This window comes from Myotis lucifugus, unplaced genomic scaffold (assembly GCF_000147115.1).
Source record: "Myotis lucifugus unplaced genomic scaffold, Myoluc2.0 scaffold_29, whole genome shotgun sequence".
Lineage (NCBI taxonomy): Eukaryota > Metazoa > Chordata > Mammalia > Chiroptera > Vespertilionidae > Myotis > Myotis lucifugus.
In genome coordinates, this window is record NW_005871077.1 from 2,718,292 (window position 1) to 2,737,000 (window position 18,709).

At 43.6% G+C, this 18,709-nt stretch overlaps 1 protein-coding gene across 2 annotated transcripts in view; it reads right to left on the reverse strand.

Annotated features, from left to right (window-relative positions):
• Window positions 1-18,709, reverse strand: part of ZNF438 (zinc finger protein 438) — a 199,463-nt gene that overhangs the window by 129,207 nt on the left and 51,547 nt on the right. The window lies entirely within an intron of this gene.

The following is an 18,709-nucleotide window of genomic DNA, read 5'->3' on the forward strand; positions in this document are numbered from 1 at the left end:
TCATCTACAAAAATAAACTCAAAATGAATTAAAGACTTCAATGTTAGTCCCAGTTGGTTTGGCTCAGTGGATAGAGTGTCGACCTGTAGACTAAATGGTCCTGGGCTCAATTCTGGTCAAGGGCACATGCCTGGGTTGTGGGCTCGATCCCTAGTAGGAGGTGTGCAGGAGGCAGATAATCAATGATTCTCTCTCATCATTGATGTTTCTATCTCTCGCTCCCTCTCCCATCCTCTCTGAAATCAATAAAAATATATATTTAAAAAAATAAAAAATAAATAAAGACTTCAATGTTAGACTCGAAACCATAAAACTTCTAGAAGAAAACATAGGCAGTAAAATCTCAGACATTTCTCACAGTAATATTTTTTCTGATATATCTACTTGGACAAGAGAAACAAAAGAAAAAAATAAAGAAATACGATTACATAAAACTAAAAAGCTTTTGCACAGCAAAACCATTATCAAAATGAAAAGACAACCCACTCAATGGAAGAACATATTTGCTGATACATCTGATAAGGTGTTAGTATCCAAGGTTTATAAATAATTTATAAAACTCAATACCAAAAAAAAAAAGCAAACAATTCAAATAAAAAATGGGCAAAGGACCTGAATAGAAATTTCTTCACAGAGGGCATACAGATGGCCAACAGACATATGAAAACATCACTAATCATCAGAGAAATGCAAATTAAAACCACAATGGCTATCACCTCACACCTGTCAGAATAACTATTGTCAATAAATCAATGTTTGGAGAGGATGTGGAGGAAAGGGGACCTTTGTGCACTATTGGTGGGAATACAGATTGGTGCAGTCACTGTGAAAAGCAGTATGGAGTCACCTCAAAAAAATTAAAAATAGAACTGCCTTATGACCCAGTGATACCACTTCTGGGAATTTATTTGAAGAAACCCAAAACATTCATTCAAAAGAATATATGCACCCCTATGTTCATTGCAGAGTTATTTAAAATAGCCAAAATTTGGAAGCAGCCCAAGTGTCCATCAGTAGATGAGTAGATAAAAAAAGCTATGGTACATTTAAACAATGAAATACTACTCAGCTATAAAAAAAGAAGGAAATCTTACCTTTTGTGACAGCATAGATGGACCTGGAGAGCATTATGCTAAGTGAAATAAGCGAGTCAGAGAAAGACGAGTACCATATGATTGCACTCATGTGGAAACAAAATGAACTAACAAGCAAAATAAACAGACTCATAGACAGAGAGCAGGCTGGGAGCTGAGGGGGTGAGAGGGTTGGGAGGCTGGGGGATGGTTGGAGGGATTGAGCAAAAAGAAAAAAAGAAAAAACTCATGGACACTGACAACAGTGTGGTGACTGCTGAGGGGAGAGGGGTGGGGGAAAAGTGGAAGGGCATATGGGATGATAAATGGTGATGGAAGTAGACATGACTTGGTATGGTGAACACACAATATAGTTTACAGATTATGTGGAATTGTGCACCTGAAACTTGTACAATTTTGTTAACTAATGTCACCCCCATGGATTCAATAAAAAGGAAAACAAAAAAGAAAATGAAAAGTCAAGCTAACAAATAGGAGATAATATTTGCAAATTATATATCTAATAAAAGACTTATATTCAGAAAAATAATAAAGGCATGCAAATTTTAATAAAAGTTTTAAGATAAATAGAAAAGGTTATAGAAAAAAAGGCCACAATGAATAAAAACTGACAAAGAAGGATGTTTCACATTCTTTTCCATGTGCATAATGCTGTGGAAATTACTAAACAGTCATAAACAAGTAAATCATATTGAGGGCACAGTCTTTTTGAGGGAAAATAATAAGGGTTGGGGATTAGGAGATTTTTGAAAAAAGTGTCTGGCAAAGTATCTATGTGTAACAGTTTGCCTGAGACAGTACCAAATTATGCCCACTGTCTCAACCAATTTATTATTTGTCCTGGATTTCTCATTTTCTAGTGATTTTTTTTAAAGTAGTATAATAAGCCAGGACTTTTATTTTCAGGTTCTGCCATAATCTCATTGAGCAGTGTGAAATGCATGTGCAGTGAACCTAGTGCCATTTAACATGTGGTTAAATCTGAAAGGCCCTGAGCAGTAGCCCATCCCTGGATGGACTGTAACTGATGGGCTGTAACTATAACTTCATCCTCAAATATAGCATCCAAGCCATTTACAGAAAAAGGAGCATTCAGGAGTAGCCAGGGAAAACTGACTCCTTTAGTCTTAGATGAAGGTCGAAGAAATATTCAATGCTGCTGCCCCTGCTTATGCCTAGCTTGATTACACCAAGAAAAGCATATGGAGAAGATGTTTTAAATATTACTCTATAAAGCATGGCTTTCCAATTAGGTCAAATGACTGTTCTTTAAATACATATGTATAATCCATAGACACACACAACAGTATGGTGATGGCCAGAGGGAAGGAGGGTGGGGGTGGGCTGGGTAGAGGTGGGAAAAGGGAGGGGAAATGAGGACATCTGTAATAGTGTCAACAATAAAAATAAAAAAAGACTGTTCTTTACATTTCTTAGTCAGCTATGATTACAAATTATCTTATTTAAATAGTCAAAGTTAAGTGACAGCTGATATTTTGCTGGCTCTATTAGCAGAAGAAATTCACACTTAAATGATGGTAGCTTCTTATCAGTGTCAGGAGATATATCAACTAGAAAAATCAGTTAATTCTAATAATTGTTTGATTGTTTTCACATAATCCATCAAAGTAAAGCTTTTGGAAGTTCATTCTGTCAAACGTGAAACACCAGTCATTGCTGTAATTGCTACTTAAACTGAGTAAAAATGTTCAACAACAAAGATAAAATTATAGACCATTTCATTATTCAAAGTAACTAAGCTCTATAAAGCCACCATGAACACTGAATTTATGAAAAGCAAACCATTGCTCTTAGAGGAAATACAGTTAGGCTCCTGTGAGCTTTGGCCACAACGATTTCATCAACTAATTAAACATAACCTTGTTTTATGTGCATTTCTAAAGACACTTTAATATAAGTTGTTGAATCAATAACATTGACCTCACAGTCAATAGAATTAATTCATGCATGAATGAAGCTTTTTATTAAATTTATTGTTGACAATATTATAGAAGTCCCCCATTTTCCCCAACTTTGTACCCTCCACCCAGCACCCACCCCACACTAGGCTTCCCCATACTATTTTCTGTGTCCATGGGCTATGCATATATGGGTATAAATTCTTTGGTTAATCTCTTCCCATGCCGCCCACACACCTCTCCTTTGAGATCTGTCGATCTGTTCCATGCATCTATGTTTCTGGAACTATTTCGGTCCTCAGTTTCTTTTGTTCACTAGATTCAACATATAAGTGAGATCATGTGATATCTGTGTTTCTCTGACTGGATTATTTCACTGAGCATAATAATCTCCAGGTCCCTCCATGCTGTCTAAAAGAGTAAGAGATTCTTCTTTTTTACTGCTACATAGTATTCCATCGTGTAGATGTACCACAGTTTTCTTATCCACTCATCTACTGATGGGCACTTGGGCTGCTTCCAGATCTTAGCTATTGTAAATAGTGCTGCTATGAACATAGGGGTGCATATGTTCTTTCTGATTGGTGTTTGGAGATTCTTAGGATATAGTCTCAGAAGTGGGATTATTGGGTCAAACAGCAGTTCCATATTTAATTTTTTGAGGAAACTCTTTACTGTTTTCCCCAATGGCTGCATCAATCTGCATTGCCACCAACAGTGTACAAGGGTTCCCTTTTTTCCTCATCCTTGCTAGCACTTGCTGTTGTTGATTTATTGATGTTAGCCATTCTGGCAGGTGTGAGGTGATACTTCATTGTAGTTTTGATTTGCATTTCTCCAATGATAACATTGAGCATTTTTTCATATGTCTATTGGCCATCTGTATATCCTCTTTGGAGAAATGTCTATTAGGTCCTTTGCCCATTTTTTAATTGGATTGTTTATCTTCCTGGTGTTGAGTTGGATGAATTGTTTATATATTTTGAAAATTAAGCACTTATCAGATATATCATTGGTAAATGTTTCCCCATACAGTGGATTCCCTTTTCATTTTGTTGATGGTTTCTTTTGCTGTGCAGAAGCTTTTTAGTTTGATGTAATCCAATTTGTTTATTTTTTTTCCTTTGTTTCTCTTGCCCTAGGAGATGTATTGGGGGAAATGCAGCTATGTGAGATGTCTGAGATTTTACTGCCTTTGTTTTCTTCTAGGATTTTTATGGTTTTGTGACTTACATTTAAGTCTTTCACCCATTTTTCAGCTTATTCTGTTTTTTTTTCTCAATATGTTCTTATTGATTTTTTAGAGAGAGGAAAGGAGAGGAATAGAAAGACAGAAACACTGATGAGAGAGAAGCATTGATCTGCTGCCTCCTGCATGCCCCCTACTGGGGATCAAGCCCACAACCCAGGCATGTGGCCTGATAGTGAATCAAATCAGCAATCTCTTGGTTCATAGGTTGATGCTCAACCTCTTGAACCACACTGGCCAGGCTTGAGCTTATTCTTGCATATGGTGTAAGTTGGCAGTCTAGTTTATATTTTTTTTCATGTACCTGTCCCATTTTCCCAACTCCACTTATTGAAAAGACTATCATTACTCTCATTACTCCATTATATGCTCTTACTTCCTTTGTCAAATTTTAATTGGCCATAATGGCATGGGTCAATTTCTGGGGTCTCTGTTTGTTCTATTGGTCTATATGCCTGTCCTTGTGCCAGTACCAGGCTGTTTTGATTACAATGGCTTTGTAGTATATTTGATATTTGGTGTTTTGATCCCTCCAACTTTCTTCTTCTTTCTCAATTTTGCTGAGGCTATTTGGGGGCTTTTTTGGTTCCATATAAATTTCTGAAATATTTATTCTGGATCTGTGAAATATGTCATTGTTCTTTTAATAGGGATTGCATTGTTTTGGGTAGTATGGACATTTTAATGATGGTAATTCTTCCAATCCATGAAGACAGTATATGCTTACACTTGGTTGTATCTTCCTGTACTTCATTTTTCAATGTCCTCTACTTTTCTGAGAACAGGATTTTTCCAAGATATCATTTTCTGTTGTAGCAGTGGTAAATGGGATTGTTTTTAAAGTTTATCTTCCTGAGAGTTAATTATTGGTGTATAAAAGTGCCACTGATTTCTGGATATTAATTTTATATCCTGCTACTTTGACAAATTCACTTATTAAATCTAGAAGTTTTCATGGGGTCTTTAAAATGTTCTGTGTACAATATTATGTCATCTGTGAATAATGACATTTTCACTACCTCCTTTTCAACTTGGATGCCTTTTATTTTTTCTCCTTATCTGATGGCTATGGCTAGGACTTGCAGTACTATGTTGAATGCAGATATCCTCTGTCTTGTTCCTGATCTTAAGGGAAACACTTTTAGTTTTAGCCTATTGAGCACGATGCTGGCTATAGGTCTGTCTCATATGGCTTTTATTATGCTGAGGAATGATCCCTCTATTCCCACTTTGCTGAGAATTTTTATCATAAATTCATGTTGTACTTTGTTAAGTGCTATTTCTGAATCTATTGATATGATCATGTTATATTTTATCCTTCATTTTGTTTATGTGATGTATCCCATTACTGATGTGAGAATACTGTACAAGCCTTGCTTTTCTGAAATAAATCCCACTTGGTAACGGTGTATGGTCTTTCAATGTATTGCTGGATCTGATTTGCTAACATTTGGTTAAGGATTTTAGCATCTATGTTCATATGAGATAATGGCCTGTAATTTTCTTTTTGAAGTCTCTTTATCTGGTTTTGGAATTAGGATAATGCTGGCCTCATAAAAGAGCTTGGAAGTCTTCCCTCCACTTAAATTTTCTAAATAGTTTGAGGATGACAGGTTATAGTTCTTTGAATGTTTGGTAAAACTTGCCTATGAAGCTGTCCAGTGCAGGACTTTTGTTTGCTGGGAGATTTTTGATTACCGCTTCAATTTCACTAGTTGTTATTGGCCATTTAAGGTTTTCTGATTCTTCCTGCTTGAGTTTTGGAAGATTTTATGTTTCTAGGAATTTGTCCATTTCAGCCAGGTTGTTCAATTTGTTGGCATATAGTTGTTCATAGTATTTTCTTATGATCTTTTGTTTTTCTGTGATGTCAGTTGTTACTCTGCCTCTTTAACTTCTTTTTTAAAAAATCTTTATTGTTGAGAGTATCACAGATGTCCCCCTTTTTTAGTCTCATTGTCCTCCTCCACCAGTTCCTAACCCGCCCCAGGCCTTCACCACCTTACTGTGTCCATAGGTAAGATCTTTGGTTAATCTCTTCCCGGCCCCCCTGCCCTTCCCTCTGAAATTCATCAGTCTGTTTAATTGCTTCCATGCCTATGATTCTATTTTATTCACCAGTTTATTTTTTTGATTAGATTTCATTTATTTTGATTTTTAGATTCAATTGCTGACATATATTTATTGCCATTTTATTGTTCATATTCTTATTTCTCCTTCCTCTTCCTCTTCTTCCTCTTGTTAAAAATACCCTTCAACATTTCATGCAATACTGGTTTGGTGGTGATGAACTCCTTTAGCTTTTTCTTATTTGTGAAGCTCTTTATCTGACCTTGAATTCTAAATGAGAGCTTTGCTTGGTAGAATAATCTTGGTTGTAGGTCCTTTCTATTCATCACTTTAAATATTTCTTGCCACTCCCTTTAGGCCTGCATAGTTTCAGTTGAGAAATCAGCTGACTGTCATATGGGCGCTCCCTTGTAGGTAACTAACTGCTTTTCTCTTGCTGCTTTTAAGATTCTCTCTTTGTCTTTAGCCCTTAGCATTTTAATTATGATGTGTCTTGGTATGGTCTTCTTTGGATTCCTTTTGTTTGGGACTCCATGCACTTCCTAGACATATAAGTATATTTCTTTCACCAGGTAGGGGAAGTTTTCTGTCATTATTTCTTCAAATAGGTTTTCAATATCTTGCTCTTTCTCTTCTCCTTTTGGCACCCCCATAATGCGAATTTTGGTATCCTTGAAGTTGTACCAGAGGCTCCTTACACTATTTTCATATTTTTTATTCTTTTATCTGTTTGATCTTCTGATTGGGTGTTTTTTGCTCCCTCGTATTCCAAATCATTGATTTGATTCTCAGACTCCTCTACTCTACTGCTAAATCCCTGTAAATTATTTCAGTTAGTGTATGTTTAACTTCTTACAGGTCCTTTTTCATGTCTTTGACATTCTCTCTAAGATCCTTGAAAATCTCATGAAGATCCTTGAGCAAACTTATAACCATGGTTTTGAACTCTGTATTCAAAAGTTTGCTTGCTTCCATTTCTTTCATTTGAGACATGTTTGTCTCCCCATTTTTGGCTGCTTCCTTGTATTGTTTCTATGTATTAGGTAGAGCTGCTATGTCTACTGGAATTGGTAGTGTGGCCTTGTGTAGTAGGTGTCCTATAGGGCCCAGTGGCTCAGCCTCCCCAGTCACCTGAGCTGGGTACTCTAGGTGCGTCCCAGTGTGGGCTGTGTACACAGTCTTCTGGTTGAACCTTGAAAGCTACTGGTGTCACTGGGAGGAATTGACCTCCAGGCCAATTGGCTGTGAGGACCAGCACCAGCTACAGTGGGAGAGCTGCTGTGCAAGAAATACCCTTATGAAGCAGGACTTGCTTCAGTGGGGCTTTGGTGCTCACTGAGACTGCCCCTTGAGTGTGTCATTTATAGATGTGTAGACTTGTAATCTGCTATGGTCTGAAGCTGTTCACCCAGTGCATTGTCTCTAGGTCCTCCAGGGAGGTGCAGTCAGCCACTGCCTGGGACTACACTGCAGGAGCTATTTGTATTAGATTTGGAGATGCCCAGGCAAGGCCCAGCTATGGAGTAAGCCAAGCTCATGGTAGTGCAGGGTCTTGGGCCTTTTATTGATAGGTTTGGGGCACACTGACCCAGCTGCAGCTTGTTTAAGAGAGTTTAGCAAAATCTGAAGCCTAAGCAAAGACATGCCATTCATATGCAAAAGCCAATGCAAACAGTTTGGGTGGGGCAGGGTCTCAGGGGATCAACAGGGTGGAGCAAACAGCTATGGCTGCTGCTCAGACCTGCCCTAAGAGGCCCCACTTCTCAGTGTTCTGGTAATCGCTGCAAGCACCTCTGAGAGAAAGCCGCCCTTGAGTTCTGACCTATGCCAGACAGTCCAGTTTCTCCCCGTATGAGTCTGGGTCCCCAGAGACTCGCCCGGAACTGGAGTTCAGAGCAGTCAGGAGCTTGAGACTCCCTCCCAATTGAAAAAGACAACCGTGCCCTCAGTTGCCAGTCCTCTCCATGTGTACTGCGTCCTCAGCTGCCAGCCCTTTCCATGTGCGCTGCATCCTCAGCTGCCAGCTCTTTCCAAGTGCGCCACGTCCTCAGCTGCCAGCCCTTTCCACATGCGCCTCCGTACCTCTGCACTTTACTTCCGCACCTCCTCTGAATTTCAGTGTGCTTTTCTCTTTCCTTCTAGTTGTAGAATTTCCACTCAGCCAGCCTTCCTGTGGTTCTGGATGATGTCCGTTTTGTCTTTTAGTTGTATTTTTGAAGTGGTTGTGCGAGGCAGCAATTTCCGGTGTTTACCTATGCTGCCATCTTGGTTTCTCAATGTGTATTTAATTTTAAAGTGTGCCTTTAATATTTATGTAAAACATTTTTTGTACTCATTCAATAGAAACTTATTTGGCCACTGGGTAAAGCTAAAAATAAAACTACTGGTCTGCAATGTGTTAAGATATAATTTGTGTCCTAACATGTGGTCTATCTTTGAGAATGTTCCATGTGCACTTAACAGAAATGTATATTCTGCAGTTTTTAAGATATTTTTTTATTTTCTGTGCTCTGATTGATTTTGATATAGCATATAGTTTAACATCACTGTTTCCTTGTTGATTTTTTTCTGGAATATTTACCCAATGATGTCATTGGGGTGTTAAAGTTCCTTACTATGACTGTATTGCTATCTCTCCTTTAAAGTGTTCTAAGAGTTTTTAAATATAATCTAGGTGGGGTCCCTCAGCTTGGCCTGCACCCTCTCACAATCTGGGACCCCTCGGGGGATGCTGGACTGCCAGTTTTGGCCCCAAAACTGGCAATCCAACATCCCCCGAGGGATGTAGTAGTGCGTGAAGCAGCAGGCGGCCGGTGAGGAGCCCAAGCTGGGGCAGGATGCCATGCTACTCCCACTCATCCTGGCCCCACTGTGCCTGCTGCCGCCACTCGTTAATGCTGCAACTGAGGTGGGAGAGGCTCATACCGCCGCAGCAGTGCTCTCCAGCCATGAGCCCGGCTTCTGGCTGACCAACGCTCCTGCTGTGGGAGTGCACTGACCACCAGAGGGAAGCTCCTGCATTGATCACCTGCCCCCTGGTGGTCAGTGCGCATCATAGCGATCTGTTGACTGGTCATTCAGTTGCTTAGGCTTTTATATATATACTAGAGGCCCGGTGCACAAAAATTTGTGCACTCGGGGGGGGGGGAGAGGGAGTCCCTCAGCCCGGCCTGTGCCCTCTCGCAGTCTGGGACCCCTCAGGAGATAACGATCTGCTGGCTTAGGCCTGCTCCCGGGTGGCAGAGGGCAGGCCCAATCCCTAGGTGCAGCCCCTGGTTGGGCTCAGAGCACGGCTGACTGGGGAGTTGGGGCGCCGCCCCCTGTCATGCACAGAGCAGGGCGGATTGGGAGGTTGCGATGCCACCCTCAGTCACGCTCAGGGTGGGGCCAATTGGGGGGTTGGGGCACCACCCCCTGTCACACTCAAGGCAGGGTCAATGGGGAGGTTGCGGCGCCACCCCGTCACGCACAGAGCAGGGCCAATCAGGGGGTTGGGGCGCTGCCCCCTGTCACGCACAGAGCAGGGCCGATCAGGGGGTTGGGACGCCGCACCCTGTCACACACAGAGCCGCAGGGCAATCAGGGGATTGGGGAGCTCCCCCCTATCAGACACAGAGCAGGGCTGATCAGGGGGTTGGGGCGCCTTCCCCTGTCACGAACAGAGCAGGGCGGATAGGGAGGTTGTGGCCCGGGCCCCTGTCACACACAGAGCCGCAGGGCGATCAGGGGGTTTGGGCGCTGTGCCCTGTCATGCTGATCTGGTGCCAGGAGGCCTCGCGGCTCCGCTGATCCCGGTGCTGGGAGGCATATTACCCTTTTACTATATAGGATAGAGGCCTGGGGGCCAGCTGGTTTGCCCTGAAGGGTGTCCTGGATCAGGGTGGGGGTCCCCACTGGGGTGCCTGGCCAGCCTGGATGAGGTGATGATGGCTGTTTGCAGCTGGTCACACACCCTTCAGGGTGGGGGTCCCCACTGGGGTGCCTGGCCAGTCTGGGTGAGGGGCTGAGGGCTGCTTTCAGGCTGGCGGTTGTTGACTGAAGCTCCCAACAGCTCCTTTTTTTCTTTTTCTTTTTTATTCTGGGCCAAGGCCTCTGCTGCTGAAAGCAGGTATCTGGTTTGTTTCGGTTCTATAATCAAAACAATGTATAACTCCAGCTCTGAGATCCCGGCCGGCTGAAAGCTGGTTTCTGGGGTTTTGTTTAGCTTCTATATTTGTTAGAATGTTTCAAACTGCCAGCTCAGAGGCCGGCAAGTCAGGCGGGGAACGTTGGAGTCTGGGAACGTTGGAGTCTGCAGTCACTGGAGCAAGCAAGCCTCATGTTCGCTTCCAGCTGCCTGGCTGCCGGCCGCCATCTTGGCTAAGGATACGCTGATTAGCCAATGGGAAGGGTAGCGGTCGTACGCTAATTACCATGTTTCTCTTTTATTAGTGTAGATTATTAGTGTAGATATATATATATATATATTCCTATATTGGGTGCACATGTTACCAGTGTTATATCCTCTTGTTGGACTGATCCCTTTGATATTATCTATTGACCTTTTTGTCTCTTGTTATGGTCTTTGTTTTGAAGTCTAATTTGTCAGATATAAGTATTGCTACCCCCACTTTTTTCATTTCCATCTGCATGGAAAATTGTTTTCCATCTGTTCATATTCATCCTGTGTAAGTCTTTTGTTTTGATGTGGTTCTCTTGTAGACAGCATATATATGAGTCAAGTTTCTTATCCATTCAGCTATCCTATGTCTTTTTATTGGAGCACTTAAACCATTTACATATAAGATTATTATTGATAAATACTTATATATTACCATTTTTATTCTGGATGCCTTTGTTCCTGTCTCTATATATCTTCTTCTAGCAGTCCCTTTAACATTTCTTGCAATGTTGGTTGGGTGGTAATAAACTCCTTTAGCATCTTTTTGTCTGGCAACATCTTTATTTCACCGTCAATTTTAAATTATAGCCTGGCTAGATAGAGTAGTCTTATTATCATATCCTTGCTTTTCATTACTTTAAATACTTCATGCCATTTCCTACTGGTCTGTCATGTTTCTGTTGAGAAATCAGCTGATAACCTTATAGGAGCTCCCTTGTAGGCAACTGTCTCTCACTGCCCTTAAGGTTCTCTTTTTGTCTTTAACATTTTCCATTTTAATTATTGTACGTAGAGCTTGGGAAGTATGTCTCAGCGCTGCGGCTGATGCAATGGTGTGAGCACACTCCACCATGACATGCTTCCTCGGCACACCAGGAAGTAGCAACGCCCACCTGAACGAACTCCTAGAGCCACGTGCACAGTACCCCAGCCTTTCAGCCATTGGTCGCCTGTAGCAACATGTCTCCCTCTGATTGGTCCCCTCATGCTATATATACCCCTGTAGTTCCACAATAAAATGGATCTGCGTCACTGAACCTGTTCTCCAGAGTCGTGCATGCAGATGCCCTAGCGCGTTGGGGCTCTGTCGTCCTCACCCCCAAGGGACCCCCTGCTTCAAATTATGATGTGTCTCAGTGTGGGTCTCTATCTGTTCATCTTGATTGGGACTCTCTGTGCTTCCTGAACTTGTGTGACTTTTTCCTTCATGAGGTTAAGTACGTTTTCTGCTGTTATTTCTTCAAACAGCTTCTCTATCCCTTACTCGCTTTCTTCTCCTGGTACCCTTATAATGCAGATGTTTTTATGTTTCATGTTGTCCCAAACTTCATTTAAACTGTCCTCCTGCTTTTTAATATTTTTTTCCTTTTTTTGTCCTCTGATTAATTTTTTTCTATCTTATCTTCTAATTCTCTCATTTGATCCACAACTTCATCCAGCCTATTGGTTATTCCTTCCAGTGTATTCTGCATTTCAGATATGTCATTCTTCATTTCCAAATGATTATTTTTCATAGTTTCTGTCATTTTTCATGCTTTTGAGCATCCTTATAACCATTATTTTGAACTCTGTTTTTGATAAATTGCTTGCCTCCATTTCATGTAGCTCTTTTTCTGCAGATTTCTCCTGTTCTTTCATTTGAGACCTGATGATTTGTCTCCCCATTTTGGCTTTGTCTTGTGTGTTTATTTCTCTGTGTTGGGCTCAGTGGTACAACTGTTAACACTTCAGGCTGGGTGTCTATAGAGGCAAATCTTTAAAAAATATTTTTTTTAATTCTCACCTGAGGATATTTTTCCCATTATTTTTCAGAGAGAGTGGAAGGGAGAGGAAGAGGGAGAGGGAGAGGGAGAGGGAGAGGGAGAGGGAGAGGGAGAGGGAGAGGGAGAGGGAGAGGGAGAGAGAGAGAGAGAGAGAGAGAGAGAGAGAGAAACAGCATTGTGAGAGAGATACATTGATTGGTTGCCTCCTGCATACACCCCAACTGGGGACGGGGAGCAAACCCACAACCCAGGCACATCCCTTGCCCGGGAATAGAACCACAGACTCTTTTGTGTGCAGGCCAACACTCTCAACACTAAACCACACTGGCCAGCACTATAGAGGTAAATCTTGATTACCATGTATAAGACTCTGTGCAGGTGTTGCCCCATAGGTGGGGTTGTTCCTAGCAGGGTCTGGAGCCTGCCAGGATCCCCCTTTGGGTTTGCTGTTTGCATGTCTAGAAGGGTTGAGTTCTGGTGTGGTCTGACGTCCACCACTGGTTGTGTTGGTTTTGGGTTCTTTTGGGAGTGGGTTTCAGTTGCAGGTCACTGTTAGATATCTACACTAATAAAAGACAAAGATGCTAATTGACCATACCTTTGCTATGCCCCAAGCCATGCCCACCAGCCAATCAGAGCGACTATATGCAAATTAACCCAACCAAGATGGCGGCCTGCAGCCACGGAGCTGGAGCAAGCAGAAGGCTTGGTTGCTCGGGCGATGGAGGAAGCCAAGCTTCCTGCCTGCCCTGAGCCAGCTGTGGCCTCCACACATGGCAACAAAGTTTCAATTACAGAAGACAAATAAATCCCAGATACCAGCTTCCAGCCAGCCTCCACTGGGAGCTTGGGTGGCTGGGGGCCGTGGAAAGCCTGCAAACAGCCATCAGCCCCTCACCCAGGATGGCCAAACCTCCATGGGGTGAGGGTCCCTGCTAGGGGGCTTGGCCAGCCTGCAAACAGCCATCAGCCCCTCACCCAGGCTGGCCACACCCTCATGGGGTGAGGGTCCCCGCTGGGGGGCTTAGCCAGTCTGAAAATGGCCCTCAGCCCCTCACCCAGGCTGGCCAGGAAACCCAGGGGGGAACCCCACCCTGAAGGGGCTGTGGCCAGCCTGCAAACAGTCAACAGCCCCTCACCCAGGCTGGCCAGGCACTCCTATATAATAAAAGGGTAATATGCAAATTGACCCTAACAGCAGAACGACTGGGAATCACTGGTCACTATGACACACACTGACCACCAGGGGGCAGATGCTCAATGCAGGAGCTGCCCCCTGGTGGTCAGTGCACTCCCACAGGGGGAGCTCTGCTCAGCCACAAGCCAGGCTGATGGCTGCCAGTACAGCAGTGATGGTGGGAGCCTCTCCTGCCTCCTCAGCAGCGCTAAGGAATTCCAACTGCAGCTTAGGCCTGCTCCCCACTGGCAAGTGGACATCCCCCGAGGGCTCCCGGGCTGCCAGAGGGATGTCTGACTGCCAGCTTAGGTCCAATCCCCTAAGCCAGCAGGTGGTCATCCCCCAAGGGGTCCCAGGCTGCGAGAGGGCACAGGCCGGGCTGAGGGACCCCCCCGGGTACACAAATTTTTGTGCACCGGGCCTCTAGTTGTATATAACTGGCATTGGACTACCTGTCTGTAGCTACTATTCTGTTCACTGTCTGTGTCTGCATCTACCAGACCTGTGTGTGCGTGGGAGGGATACTCTCTGTAAATGGGTTGGCTTTTTCCATCTTAGGACTGGGGACAGATCTGTGGTCACATTGAAGCTCCTGAGGCCCGCCTGTACCTGTCAGCTTCTCTGCCTCCGGCCTGAAGTTGCCTGGTCTTCCTCCAGAGCTTTCCGAAAAGACTTTGTAGAATAACTCTGGCTAACCTAGCTCGGGCTAGTCCCCTGCTTGGTGATTCCACAGTAAGGCACTCTGTGAGGGGAAATTAGTTCCTGCTTCAAAGCCAAACTCCTCACTCTCTGCCAGAGTCTCCAACTCTTGTTCCCCCTAAGGCAGCTCACTGTAGGTTCTGGTTGGTTACAGCTTGAAGTATCCTTTGCAAGAGCAAGTTCAGCCACCCTGGGTTCAATGGGAAAGACCCAGTCTCCCATTGAGGATGTTGCCAGCCCAGCACATAGGAGGGGGCTAAGCACTTCCTCCAGGTCCCATACAATAGCCTTCAAGGATCTCACACTTGGATTGTCCTACTCTGATCCATTCTCCCATCCCCCACAGAATTGCACCCAGCAGTGGTATTGGGCTGAACCTAACAGTCTCCTGTTGGGGATGGTGCCCGCAACTTGCAGAAGGGGAGAACAGGCACTACCTCTCCTTCCTGGGGCTATGCCCTGGAATTCGGAGGAAGCTCAGGTCTGCCTCCCCACAACGCAGTCACAGAGCTCAACACTCGCCCATCTGTCCCTCTGACAAAAGCCTTCCTAGGAGACACCGTCCAATAATCCCACCTCCGTGCAGCACTGCTGCTCCCATTCCACCCAACCAAACAGGAGCGGGCAGAAAATCAGCCTTGTGCCAGACTCCATTCTCCCTGCGCAGCTGGTCTCAGCAAAAGCAGGGCTGAAATTCCCAGCTCCACTCGGGGCCCAAACCCTGCAGTGTGGGCCATGAATCTCAAACTCAGCAGGATAGGGAAGGCTTGGAAGCTCCACAGGTGGGTGGGGCTCCAACCTTGAGCTGAAGGTGGGAGAGACGGTTCCTTTTTCCCAAGCTATACAGTTTAGTCACTGACAGGTTCTGCTCAATTCCTTTCTAGAAAGTAGAGGGTCCCTCAAAGTCACTGCTGGGTACAGTCCGCGACCCCTTGCTAAACCCAAACACAGCTACACAGCCTCTCCAGAAGATGGAGTCTGGAGTGAACTTCTCAAGCTGGGGCTGCTTATAAATAGGAGCTCTCCTTTGCTGGGAAGGTGCCCTCCAAGTCTCCCAGGCAGAAAAAATCCCCGATTCCCTCTGCCTGATGCTACGTGTGCTCTTCTTCCTTCCTCTATTGCTCTGCATTGGGGATCCCTGCATGGGGTTGAGACTCCACACACCCAGCGGGTGGGAGTTCTGTAGCCCTAATTTCCCTCCAGCCCCCAAGCCACCACACCTGCTCAAGGGGACTTTCCCTTTCCTCATCTCCACTCCTGTCACCAGTCTCTACATGGCTTCTTCAGTGCTCCTTAGATATAATATTTTAGCTCCGCTACACTTCAATTGGTTTTTCAAGCTGATTGCTCTGTAGTTTAGCTGTGAATCACATCCTTGGCTGGGAGCACCTGCACACAGCCTCCAGCTACTCTGCAGTCATCTTGAACCTTTGAATGAGGTTCAGAGGTTATTTAAAACATATTTTCTTTATAAAATAAATCACATCACAACCTTGTTGCACTTAGGAACACTATACAGCACTTGAGTACTGTGCCTGGGCACTATTTTTAAAAGGGAAATCACCAACAAGCATAAAAATGCGAAAAATGTGGCACCAGGAAAAGGACACTTATTTACAATATCAGAGCTGAAAGAAGACAGGGAATCACTTTATTTTACTAAGCTGAAAATGTATGTGACACAATACATTTTTTTTTCTTACTCTGCAAATGTCCACAAATGACTAAAAGCTCATAAGTACTAATTTTGGGATTACAAATATATTTTTGTAAGTAGGAGAATTTGCAAAATGGAATCTGTGACTAATGAGACTAGATTGTATTTGTTTTTATAGCAATAACAAAAATTTTGTTCAAGCACAACATCATAGAGTAAAAAACAATGTTCATATTAATTAAAAAATTATGGAACAAAAATAATGTTGGACTTGGCTGTAATTTACACAGAATTCACAACTGTGCCATATGAACTTTAATAATATACTAGCAATCAGTGTAGAAGCAAATATATTTTAAAATTGCATCCACCAAAGAAGTGCAGCATACCAAGAAATATTTATAAATATTTACACACACACACACACATAGTTAAAGAAAGTGAACTAAAATATTTTGTGTGACAAAGATAATGTTGAATAAGAAAAACTTCGGCATAGTAGTATATGTTTTCTCTTTTTACTACATCTTAGAAAACTTTGAGACTTTTAAGACTCACATTGTAAAATCATCAACAGGACTGAACCATTTTCAACCAAGCACTCTAAACCTCAGCTTCATTTTGCTTAGTCAGTTAGAAATCTTTTTTTAAAAATATATCTTATTGATTTTTTACGGAGAGGAAGGGAGAGGGATAGAGAGTTAGAAACATCGATGAGAGAGAAACATCGATCAGCTGCCTCCTGCACACCCTCTACTGGGGATGTGCCCGCAACCAAGGTACATGCCTGGGACCCTTCGGTCCGAAGGCTGACTCTCTATCCACTGAGCCAAAGCAGTATAGGGCAGAAATCTTTAATTCAAGATTTAATTTAAACAGAGAAACTTTTATTTTTTACTTAGTTAAATTTATATGTACCAGTATGAAAGGGACTTCAATGTGCCTATATTCTAGCATCATCTAAATTTGGTAAAATGTTCAAGAGAATTCTAAATTGATACAATTTATTTGACAAACTTCATCTTGTAAAAACTTCATTAAATAAATGTTCTCTAAATAAAGCAAAAAAGACAGTACCTGTGAAACAATATGGGTTGAAATATTTTTATGTTAAACTATTAAAAAATCAAATTTAAAAAACAAATAAACAAAATAAAAATTTAGAATAATCTTAAAGCAGTACAGTTTTCTTTGAATTTACCAGGTATCTCAGTACCTAAAGAGATATGATATTCTCAAATTTAAAAATTATAATGTGCAGAAAATAGTAACTATTGAATTAGTAATCATTCAATGAATCTTTGCAGAAGACTATAATTTTATGAAACAAACACAATATAACCATATTTCAATACTATATTTCTTTCAGAAAAATATAGACCCAGGGTTATATACTAAATTATGACAAAACTAAATAATGTTTATGAACTTTTACTGAGAATTATGTTATTTTTAAAGTTGAGAAAATCAATATTGAACAGTTTTGTTTGCTGTGATGTACATGGATATATGTTAACTAGAGGCCCAGTGCACAAAATTCGTGTGTGGGGGGGGGTGCCCCTCAGCCTGGCCTGCACCCTCTCCAATCCAGGACCCCTCGGGGGACATCCCTCTTGCAATCTGGGACTGCTGGCTCCTAACCGCTCACCTGCCTGCCTGCCTGATCACCCCTAACCATTCTGCCTGCCTGTTTGATTGCCCCTAACCCCTCTGCCTGCCTGCATGATTGCCCCTAACCTCTCTGCCTGCCTGCCTGATTGCCCCTAACCACTCTGCCTGCCTGCCAGATCACCCCTAACAACTGGCCTGCCTACCTGATCATCCCTAACCGCTGGTCTGCCTACCTGATCATCACTAACCACTCTGCCTGCCTGCCTGATCGCCCCTAACAGCTTGCTTGGGGGTGGAGCCAGGCCAGCAAGGAGCTGTCTGCCTACCTGATCACCTCTAACTGTTGGCCTGCCTACCTGATCGCCCCTAACCACTTGCCTGCCTACCTGATCACTCCTAACTGCTGGTCTGCCTGCCTGATCGCCCCTAACCACTCTGCCTGATTGCCCCTAACTACTTGCTTGGGGGTGGAGCCAGCCCAGCAAGGGGCCATCTACCTATCTGATTGCCCCTAACCACTGGCCTACCTACCTGATCACCCCTAACCACTGGTCTTCCTACCTGATCACCCCTAACCACTCTGCCTGCCTTCCTGATCACCCCTAACCGCTTGCTTGGGGGTGAGGGACCGTCTGCCTACCTAATTTCCCCTAACCGCTGGCCTACCTGATTGCCCCTAACCACTTCCCTGCCTACCGGATCACCCCTAACTGCTGGTGTGCCTACCTGAACACCCCTAACTACTCTTCCTGCCTGCCTGATCACCCCTAACTGCTTGCTGGGGGGCGGGGCCAGCCCTGCGAGGGGCCGTGGTGGTTCTGGTCTAACGGTCGTTATGGTTGTGATGCTGTTACGGTCTCTGGCCTTTTATTATATAGAACTAGAGGCCCGGTGCACAAAAATTTGCGCACTCGGGGGAGATGGGGGGTCCCTCAGCCCGGTCTGTGCCCTCTCGCAGTCTGGGACCCCTCAGGGGATGACCACCTGCTGGCTTAGGCCCGCTCCCCAGGGGATTAGGCCTAAGATGGCAATCAGACATCCCTCTGGCAGCCCGGCAGCCCTCGGGGGATGTCCACTTGCCAGCAGGGA